We start from the raw sequence: 10965 nt of genomic DNA on the forward strand, positions 1-10965 counted from the left end.
ATAATGAGTTAAATCTAATAATGCAAAACTTACACATTGAGATTCTAAAAACAGTATGGAATTCAAAACTCTAAACTTGGGTACTACAGCTTGTGAGAAACAGAAGCACGAAGCTGTGCAAGGTATATAAGTTGAGATCTGAAAGGTGGTGCCCTCCCTGCAGCTGCACAATTGTCACAGTGAGAATGCTGGGGAGCATGGGGACAGTAATGGGTGAGGAATCTGTTGCTATATGGCTTTTAAAAGATATTTCACTGTCCATAAAAATCAAACCAGCACAGTGGCGTGTGCCTGTAGCCCCAGCTACTCAGGAGGCTGCGGTGGGAGGATTCCTTCAGCCTAGGACTTTGAGGATAGCCTCAGCAACAACAGTGAGACCCTATCTCAAAATAAATCATAAGAAAAGTTACTCAGTTAAGTCCAAACAAATGTAACCGTATTTTTTGCAATCTCCTATGTGTTAGGAAATGTAATAAAAATAGGCATATGACATAGCACTTATCATCAAATTTATATAATCTAGAGGTGCTAAAGAGGAATTAAAAACCTTGGAGAAAGTCCCCTTTAGGAGCTCCCCTCAGTTTCTCAGCAACATGCCTGAGAAGTCTTACAAAAATTAATAAATAACGTCAAAAACTGAGAGAAATGTGCATCAAATGTAAGAAACATGGAAGAGAAAATCCCCCCAGAAAGCAATCTAGAAGGAGGAACGATGGTACAGAAAATTGTCATCTGCATTATCCCTTAACAGGTAAGGATCTGTAGGAGAGGCAAAAGGAGAAGTGTTTTGGTAAGTGTACATACTGGTACTGTAGACCTCCAAGACTCATTTTAATAAGAGTGAAGGAAAAAGAGAAAACCTGAAAAAATATTCTTCCATCAGACATGAGCATGATAAATACAGTTTTCTTTCTTTTATTAATTTTTTCAAAACAGTGGAACACGAAATAAAGGCTGTGCATATCTACTGCGGGGAACAGTTCTCTAAAGGGGATTACACCTGCAACCATGTTCATGCTTGAGGATGTCTTGTGTTTACCTAGATAACTCAGCGATTTGGTATTCTGTCCAAGCAAAAGGAGGTGATATGAAAGGACATGTTTGTAAACACGCTCACTGTCTTAGAAATGGTGTTTTGTTTGAAACAAGGTGACAAGTTCCTCTCAAGTTGAAAGTAAGCAAAACTAGAAACTAAATAGATCACTTTTGAATTCAAGATGAATTCAACTTAAAATTAAAAGTAAATCTTAATATGTAACTTAAAAGTAAATCAAACTATGGTAAAACCTACATGTTTCACAATGTGAATCAGGGAAAAGAAGCAGTATTGTGTAGTCAAAAGGGAAACTAACACCTCTAAGTTTTGAAACATGAAACAGAAGAAAAATGTCACATACTCATTGTAATGGCTAAAATTAAAGACTAACAATACCAAGTATTGATAAGAATGTGGCGTCACCAGGACTCTCACACATTATGAATGGGAGTGTAAAATGGTAGACACTTGGCAAAAGATGAGGCAGTTTCTTACACATTTGCATGTATAACTGTCATATGACTCAGCAATGCCACTTCTACATCTTTAATCTAGAAAAATAAAACATATTTCTGAAGAAACACTCATACAAAATGTGTGTATGCCAGTTTCCTTTTTTTAATTTTATTTGTTTATTTATTTTTTGAGCTGGAGTCTCACTCTGTAGGCAGGCTGGAGTGCAGTGGCGCGATTTCAGCTCACTGTAAGCTCCGAGTTCCTGGTTCAAGTGATTCTCCTGCCTCAGCCTTCCGAGTAGCTGGGATTACAGGCATGTGCCACCACACCTAGCTAATTTTTGTATTTTTAGTAGAGACGGGGTTTCACCGTGTTGGCCAGGATGGGCTGGATCTCCTGACCTCGTGATCCGCCCGCCTCAGCCTCCGAAAGTGCTGAGATTACAGGCGTGAGCCACCGCACCCAGTTGCCAGTTTCCTTTATAAGGGTGCAAACTGAAACCAACCCAAATATCTTTCAACAGGTATATAAACAAGTTGCGGTATAGTCATACAATGGAAAACTCCTCAGCCGTAAAAATGAGCAAAGCTCTAATAAACACAAGTACATGGACAAATCTCACAAACCATACAGTGAATGAAGGGAGCCACGCAAAAATAGTACAAGTTATACGATTCGATTTACATAAATTTCTGGAACAGACAAAACTAATTTGTGACCGTAAAATTCAGAATAAATGTCATCTATGAGATGGGGCAGAAATTGACTAGGAAATGTTGTGTGGAAAATGTCTAGGGTTGATGATGGAGGGATCTGAGTTGCTTACTATATGTATTAGTCAAAATGCATTGAATGGCTTAAGATTTGTGAATTTTATTCTATGTAAAATTAACCTCCAAAGAAAACAAGAAATACATATTGAATTCTTGTTCATTCTATTTATGCTAAAAATATTTAAGTTGAAATGCTATATTAGTTATCTATTGCTCTGTAACAAATTACCCCAAAATGTGCTACCTTAAAATAATAAACATTTTTGGCCGGCATGGTGGCTAATGCCTGTAATCCCAGCACTTTGGGAGGCTGAGGCTGGTGGATCACTTGAGGTCAGGAGTTCAAGATCAGCCTAGCCAACATGACGAAACTCTGTCTCTACTAAAATACAAAAATTAGACTGGCATGATGGCGGACACCTGTAATCCCAGCTACTCAGGAGGCTGAGACAGGAGAATTGCTTGAACCCAGGAGATGGTGGTTGCAGTGAGCAGAGATTACACCACTGCACTCCAGCTTTGGCGGCTGAGTGAGACTCCATCTCAAAAATAATAATAATTAAAATAATAATAAACATTTTTTATATCACAATTTGTATAGGAGAAGAATTTTGTATCAGCTGGTTGGTTCTTGCTCAGGTTCTTTGAGGAAGTGGCAGTCAAGGTGGTAGCAGGAGCAGTGGTCACCTGAAAAGTCAACGGCGATTGGAGCATTCTCTTCCCAACTCATTTACATGGCTATTGGCAGGAGGCCTCGGTTCCTTATCATGAGGGTTTCTCCATAGGGCTTCTTGTGGCATGAGAGCTAGCTTTCCCCAGAGTGAGCAACCCAAGAAATATTGGAAAAAGGAAGCTTTAGTGCCTTTTTAATCTAGGCTTAGAAGTCACCTGCCATCATTTCTTCCATATTCTACTGATCACATACACAACTTTGATACAATGTAGGAGTGGGCAACACAAGAGCAAGAATATCAGGAGGTAAGGATCATCTCAGTGCTGTCTATCATGAGGGTAGTTATATCTGCAACTCTCTTTAAATGTTACCCCAAAACGATGGATTAGTAGATGTATAGATGGATGAATATATTGATAGACATAAGACATGTATTACAACATATTAACAACTGTGGTATCTAAGTGATAGGTATGTATGTGTTCACTGTACAACTCAATAAACTTTTCTATATGTTTGAAAGTTTTCAGAATAAAATGTTACAGAAAATTACTTAATCCTAAGGAGATACGAGAAGGCATGGCTTCCTCTAAGTAGGAAAGGTCATGGAAAGGAAGAGTTCGGTCTAGTTAGAAGGCAGAGATGCTAAAGGGTGATGGTTGAAATGCAACATACATGGTTTTGCAGGGGCCAGCACTGGAAGAAATGTTTGCACTGGGTGTCCAATGCCTGAAAGGGACTCAGCATAGCCACACCATCTGCCCCCAACATATTATGGGGGAGAGCAAGGTATTTCTTATGGATGTGGGTCACTCAGATTGTGGCAGAACAGAAGCTTCTTTGGAGTTTATATTCAAGAGAAGGCAGCAATGACCTGTGTTCCTGTGAATTGATATATGAAGACCAGACGGGAACAAGCAGCATCTCAGTGGATGCTGGTGCAGATTAAGGTTTGGGATTGTGCCTACATTAGATACAGAACTATACCCACTCCTGAATTCAAGCACAATCCCAAGGCCAAAAGAATTGGGTTCATATTGAGAAAGGGGGTGAAAACGAATGGTTAGAAACATAGAAAATCATAATTAATGGCCAGTGATTTTCTCTGGGCATTGGTGTCTCAAATAATTTTGAGTATTTTTAAACTTTCAAAGGGGTTAGGAATTATTTTTCTATAATTGTCATTAATACTAACAATTAAATTTAAGAACATGATAAACAATAATTGTACAGAGAAGAAAATATCCTCACTTATACATGACTGTGTTATTATAAACATGGTTCTTTTCTCAAACTAGTGTGACTTTTCCTCAAAGGGTATATTTCAAAGGACTTTTCTTAGGAATACAAGTGCTGTTATCTAAAGCACAACAAACAATGAAGTGCAACTCCAGGGTCTGTGTCTCACTCAGCCCTTTTTTACTGTTTGGAAAAAAAGAAAAAAAAAGTAATGTAAATCATTTGATATGATTAAATCACATACTAATAGGGACAAACAGAAACTAAAATGCACATGCACCCACACACGGGCTCAGCAACTGAAATGGGAAGAAAGGCGTGCCCAGAAGAGCTGGAAAATGGGGAGCAACAGGCACAAGCTAAAGGCAGTCAACTGACTTTTGTTCTGACTGCCTGTGCAGTCCCTGCCTGTGCCCTGCCCCTACAGCCTCTCCGCAGTCTAGACAGGTATCTTGGCAACAGACAGAAGAAAGAACCATATGCAGACACAGCAATTTACAGCAATATGTACTATGTATGGGACGATGTGGAAATTTGAACTGCCCTCTAATGTTTAGCAAATTTGGTGAAATCTGAATGAATGTGGGGTGCTGGTGGTGGGAGGGAGAGGATGACTCAGACTACCTCTCAGAAGCCAAATTTAACTCCAAGAGATCTGTCTCTCACCCATCAAGGGATTCAGAAGGGTTTGGTTACCTTGATCTTATGCACTTTGGGAAAGCATAAACATCAAATAAAAAACAGCAATCATCGAGCTTACTTTTTAAATTTTGTTCATAGATTATCTTCTTTTCCTAACTTTCACTGTTTTCTTTTTCAAGGGACCTGTGTCCCTTAAGAGCAAATAATGGAGCCTCAGAGATTACCCATTTCCTACATCACCCTTGAGGAAGTGCAGAGCAAGCTGGGGAGGAGAAGGACAGCCTGGTACTGATGGGAGAGCAGTGTGCCCATGCAGCTGAGAGGCAATTCAGTCCCTAACTTGATTCATCAATCTGCTCACAATCTGCAGCCCTGTGAAGATGGTGATCTGAGGATGTGACAGGATTTCCTAGAATCCAGAAGGCGTATCCCTGGAATAACTGACACAAAAATAATCCTTACTAATTAAATTGTTCCATAATAACATAAAAAAGAGCACTATTGTAGAATCTTGAATTATTTTGTTTGTTAAAAGGTAAACTCTTTTTGTAACATGAGTAAACCCCTAATATACTTTATTTGCATATTCTAGCTTCTAGATACTAGGATTTCTTAAAGCAGGGTCTACCTGTACTTAATGATACTGGTTGCCACAGGCAATTCCCACCTCCTCACTGCAAGACAAGAACAAGATCTCCCAAGGAGCATCCCAGCTATGAACTCCAGTGTCTAAGGACACATTAAGGCAGCTGTCTGTTAAGAAGACAAGCAATAAAATATTCTATAAAGGCACCCAGTTAAATTTCCAATTCAAATGATTTAGTGCCTTCATTTTTTAAGTTTTCCCAAGGTTTGCTGATAACTAAAATTATGTAATGACTCTTTCAAGGTTTTAAATCTGCTAATTAATCTCTGCACCTTTACAATAACCCAGAGCAATAAAAGGCACAATGAAAAGGAGTAGAATAATGTACAAGTGGATTAACCCTTGGAAAGCTGATTTCTTTCAGTTTTGCTGGCTGGTGGTTTAAAGTGGGTCAGGATATCACATGGCCACACAGGTAATGGGCAACCTCAGAAGCAGTCTCATTGGATGGCAGCTGCGTCAGAACCATTTCTGCTTCTACTGCAATCCCTATTGCAATGCCTGCTGCGTGCAAGCCTCTGCAGTTCAAAGTACAAGATGAGTGGGGATGCAGGGAAGGCAGAGACACTGCAGAGTCCTGAAGGGCAGAACTTTCAGAAACAGTTTAGTGAGTGATCCTGGGAAAGATCAAGGGCTGAAACTCTGTAAGTGGGACCCATGAGGCCACAGTCTGTGTACTGAATGAATGCAATGCCAAGTGGAAAGTCATTGTTGTTACCAAACCGAACTTGGATCTGCACACCTGAAGCAGCAAACACTGACATTGAGATTGAAGCTAGAGAAAGTAGGGCACTTACTGCAGGGCATCAAGCAAGAAGAGTTGGGTAGCTCATGCTTAAGACCTGAACTCCCGACTGGCTCACAGGTAAGGGTTTTTAAAGGCAAGGATGCAAAGGTTACAGGTAGAGTCATAAATCAATACATAGAAGCTCTAACATTGGATTGACCTGAAAAGGTGAGACATCTCAAAGTGGGGTACCTACAGGTCATAGGTGGATTCAACGATTTTTCTGATTTGTGATTGGTTAAGGAGATGAAACTTTGTCTAAAAATTTGGGATCAGCAGAAAGGACTGTTAGCTCTGGCTCCTGGATGTGACCTCCTCCAAGTCCCTCAGGAAGAAATTTAAAACAAAGAACAGCAGTCAGAGTTCAGTCCTCAGATCCTCCTTCCCTGAGGTCTATGGGCCATTGAATCCATTTAGTGGGGGTCTGGGTTTCTGAAAAACAACTTATGGACATACGTTAAGATGTTATCTTTAGTTTCTACAGGGAACCAAATAGTCTCATGACTCTAACTTCCTTGGTTATTGTTGTAAGCTACTATTACCTTCTTGTTTATCAAGTTGTCATTTACTTCTCAGGGGTAGCTAGGTGCCTAAAATTTCCATTGAAGAAACTTAGAATTTTCTTTTATTTCCATGCTTTGGAATGGTGCCCAAAGAGGTACTTGATCTGTTAACCGGCCAAATAGGTCTGAGGGGAAGAGAGAGAGATACCTTGGAAGGAAAGAATAATCTATATTTGTGACTTGAAGCTAACTTGTACCCAAAGGAAATGTTTCTTATCCCCAACTGGGCCTCAGATGTATTTACTCAACTGTGTTGTTGTTGCTTACAAAGGGTAAATAACTGTGCCCATTACTTACCTATTATCTCTCAACTCCATGCCCACTTTCTACATGTTGTTCAGGATGCTGGGTCTGGAGCCTGCAATCTGTATTTCCCAGACTCTCTTTCCAAACAGACCCTCTCTTTAGGGTCTGCCAATGGAAGGTACTAAAGGAAGAATGAAATTGGGAAATAGAGGAGGAGGAAACTCCTTTGCATTTGCTAATTCCTGGCAGCATCATTCAAATAGCAGCAGCAAGCTTCTTGTAAATGATTCCTGATGAGAAGCAGAGCTAGGATTAAGACTAGGTTCTGTTTGGCCTCAAATATTATGTGCTTTCTCTAACCATACACTACCTCTCTGGTAGGAAAATTAGGAGAGAGCAACATTAGAAAACTTTAAGAAGGATTGATCGGGGGAGTAGTTAGCAGAGGTCCATACAGAAAGAGAGATCTGAGAAGAGGCTGCTGGAGCTGGCAATGAGTAGGATCCATTATGCAGATTAATGGAGACCATGAGAGGTGGAATCGTATGATTGCCCCATGATCTTTGGCCCCTGGTGTTACAGCCTTGAGTGCAGACTAGAACCTGTAGTTTGTGTTTGGTCAACAGACTATGGCAAGGTGAAGAGACTTTGCAAATGTAATTAAGGCCCTCAATCAGTTAGCCTGAAGCTAATCAAGGGGTAAATTGCCCTGGGTGGGCCTGATCTGGTTAGGTGAAGCCTTTATAAAGAGTGAAGCATCAGAGATATACTCCTGCTGGCCAGAAGCAAAAAAGCAAACTTCTATTGCAGGTGAACTATCTGTGAAAAGCGGTAAGGTAGCCTTTAGGAGCTGAGGGTCTCATTACTACAACTGTACGAAACTGAATTCTGCTATCAACAATATGAGTTTGAAATAAGTTAAAAAAAAATCTCAGGTGAGACAACAGCTCCAGTCAACACCTTGATTTCAGCCTGATGGAACTAAGCAAAGGATCAAGTTAATGCCTGATCCCTGGAAACTGTGAGGTAATACATTTGTATTGTTTTAAGTTCCTAAGCTTGTGGTAATTTGTAATACAGCAATAGAAAACGAACACAGGAACAGAAGTCAGATTTCAGGCAATTATAAGCGTGCACGCACACACACACATACACACAGTGCTCTTCCAGCTACTGGCTGAACAGACTCCTGATACCAAACGAATCCATCACTAGGAATCACGCTGTCAATCCCCACCTGCCTGAAACAGCTTACTGCTAACACCCTACACTCACACTGTATCCCACCAGATAGCAAACTCATTCTAGATCAAAACTGGGCTCATATGCCCTTCTGGAAGCTTGTATTAAATTTCTAGTTATAACCTCTGTGCTCTAGTCTATGTTCTTTTCATTACATCTTTAGGGGAAAAAAAATCCAAGGAAGCATCTGAATATTTTTATTATTATTTGACTATACACAACAGAGAGACAAAAAGAGTTCTTTAACTCGATTGGGGCATGAGGACTTTTGCTAAACAAAACAAAATAAAACCTGTGAAAAAAGAAGCAGCAATAGCAACATGTAAACCAAAGGGCACCATTATAATTGTTAGGTCTTAGCAACTGAAGTAGAAATTACTGGTGTTCATGAAGTTTTCCTACGTGACTGGTTACTTTGTTTCCTTCCTAGGCAGTACTTTTCATGTAGGCAGTGAAGTCGAAAGCATCCATGACAAATTCTCAAGGGGATACACAGATACCCCTATAACAAGCAAGCGGATACAGAAACTGGTAGAATCATTATATTCAGCTGAGTTGAAACTCCTTAAGAAGGCAATCTAAATAACCTTGTCACATCCATTCTCCACACCTTTCCTTTGGCAAGTGCTCCATGTCCCCGTGAAGCCTCATTTCCCCATCTATTGCCAAAGGCTACCATTTCCTATCACACATCAAAGCGTGAGAAATGTCAAGGTAATGAAAACTGACACCGTGGCAAAGAGAAGGTGAGTCACAGCCATTGTGGGGAAAGCTGGGTCAAGGTCCTGAACAAGGCACTGGATCATCCCAGCTCTCCTGTAGCTGTGCTCACCCAAGAGCAAGAGCTGGGCTCCACAAACACAAATACACCTCTGGAATAACAGCCACAAAACACAATTTGTGATTCAAAGTGAATCCAATGGCAAGACAAGCAAAGAAGCTTCTATATTCAAAACAAAAAACTGCCTTTGTCCTCTCAAGTGACATTACGCCTTCAAAATATCCCTGGCTTAACTTAATAAATGGACTATTTAGCTGTTACCCATGCATCTGGACAAACTTATTTAAATGTTTCTCAAAAAAATGTATATGTTAAATCATGAATTTGGCTTTCTAGCCACCTCTTACAGAAACAGAGTCATAATTAAAGACTTGGGGAGTCTGAAGACTTTGCTTCTTGTGCGGATCAAACACGGATATACATTGGTCTTTGGCCAAGTTACGGAATTTCTTTCTTTAGTTTTCAATTTCAAAAAGTGAACTCTATTTCAGACCTTGAACTTTTTCTAGCCCTACCATCAGGGATTCTCTTTTGCAAAGTAATGTTAGCACGTGGTCCAAAATGGACACTGGGACTAGCAAGGTAGTTTAGGTTATCAGAGATGGTCACTTGGAATTTACTGATTTAAATAGTGAACTCAAGGGCTCTGTTAAAAAGTCTCTTAATGCTGCACAAAGTCATTGAAGAGATGCTTATGTAGCTCGAAGGCAACATAATTCTAAAAGAAGAATACCTCTTGGAGTAGGAAGGTTATTGTTCTTATCTAGAGTAAGGCTTACATCTGATTGAACATATAGAGGTCATATCTGGAATAAAACAGTGTTGCAGAAAAACAGGAATGGAGATAGAAAGCTAACCTTCAAAGGAGTAATATGCTGATAAAAGGAGAGTCTGTGACAGCCCTTTCATTAGTGTTTTCTGCCAATATTGTTATTTGGTTCTTTATAAGGATTATAAATAGTATCAAATTTCTTATGGTGATACATTCCATTCCTTTGTCTCGTTTGGTTGCAATCCACAACTCCACATCCTTGGCACTGGATATAGAACAAGGTACTGGAAAGTCCTTCATCTCCAGACATCTGGACTAACTCACCATTCCTCAGTTCTTTACCCTGTGCATAATCGATGACTTCAGAAGTGCCAGGCACAGCTGAGATCGCCACATTCCTCCCAACTCTGAGTTCGTTCCTCTCATCAAGCACCAGGAATCGTTGAACAAGGAATCAGGTTCTCTACCATAACTCACAGTAATTACTACTCTGGTTTATCTGGGTTCTCAAGTATTCCATTTGCACTTGTTTTTGTAGTTCTTTCTCCAGAGCTATGACACTATTGCACTGCTGAATGCCCCTCACCCCCTCCATCCACAGCAATCTACCTGCTGCTAAAGCTACTATATCTTTTACTATATCAGTCCACTCTTTTCTGTTTTTCCTCTTGGCTCACTGAACTTACAGTGTTTCACCTACATGAATATATGCAATTTCTATTACATTTTTTCAGCATTGGACAGAAACAAAGATGAACACCCTAATATTTTTTCTTTCTTTTTTTTTTTTTTGAGGTGGAGTCTTGCTCTGCCACTCAGGCTGGAGTGCAGTGGCATGATCTCAGCTCACTGCAATCTCCACCTCCTGAGTTCAAGCGATTTTCCTGCCTCAGCCTCCTGAGTAGTTGGGATTACAGGCACCTGCCACTACGCCTGGCTAATTTTGTATTTGAAGTAGAGATGGAGTTTCTCCATGTTGGTCAGGCTGGTCTCAAACTTCTGACCTCAGGTGATCCGCCTGCCTCAGCCTCCCTAGGCATTAGCCACAGCGCCCGGCCTTTTTTTCGCGACAGAGTTTTGCTCTTGTTACCCAGGCTCGAGTGCAGTGG

Source organism: Rhinopithecus bieti, unplaced genomic scaffold, assembly GCF_001698545.2.
Source record: "Rhinopithecus bieti isolate Rb0 unplaced genomic scaffold, ASM169854v2 scaffold_44517, whole genome shotgun sequence".
NCBI lineage: Eukaryota > Metazoa > Chordata > Mammalia > Primates > Cercopithecidae > Rhinopithecus > Rhinopithecus bieti.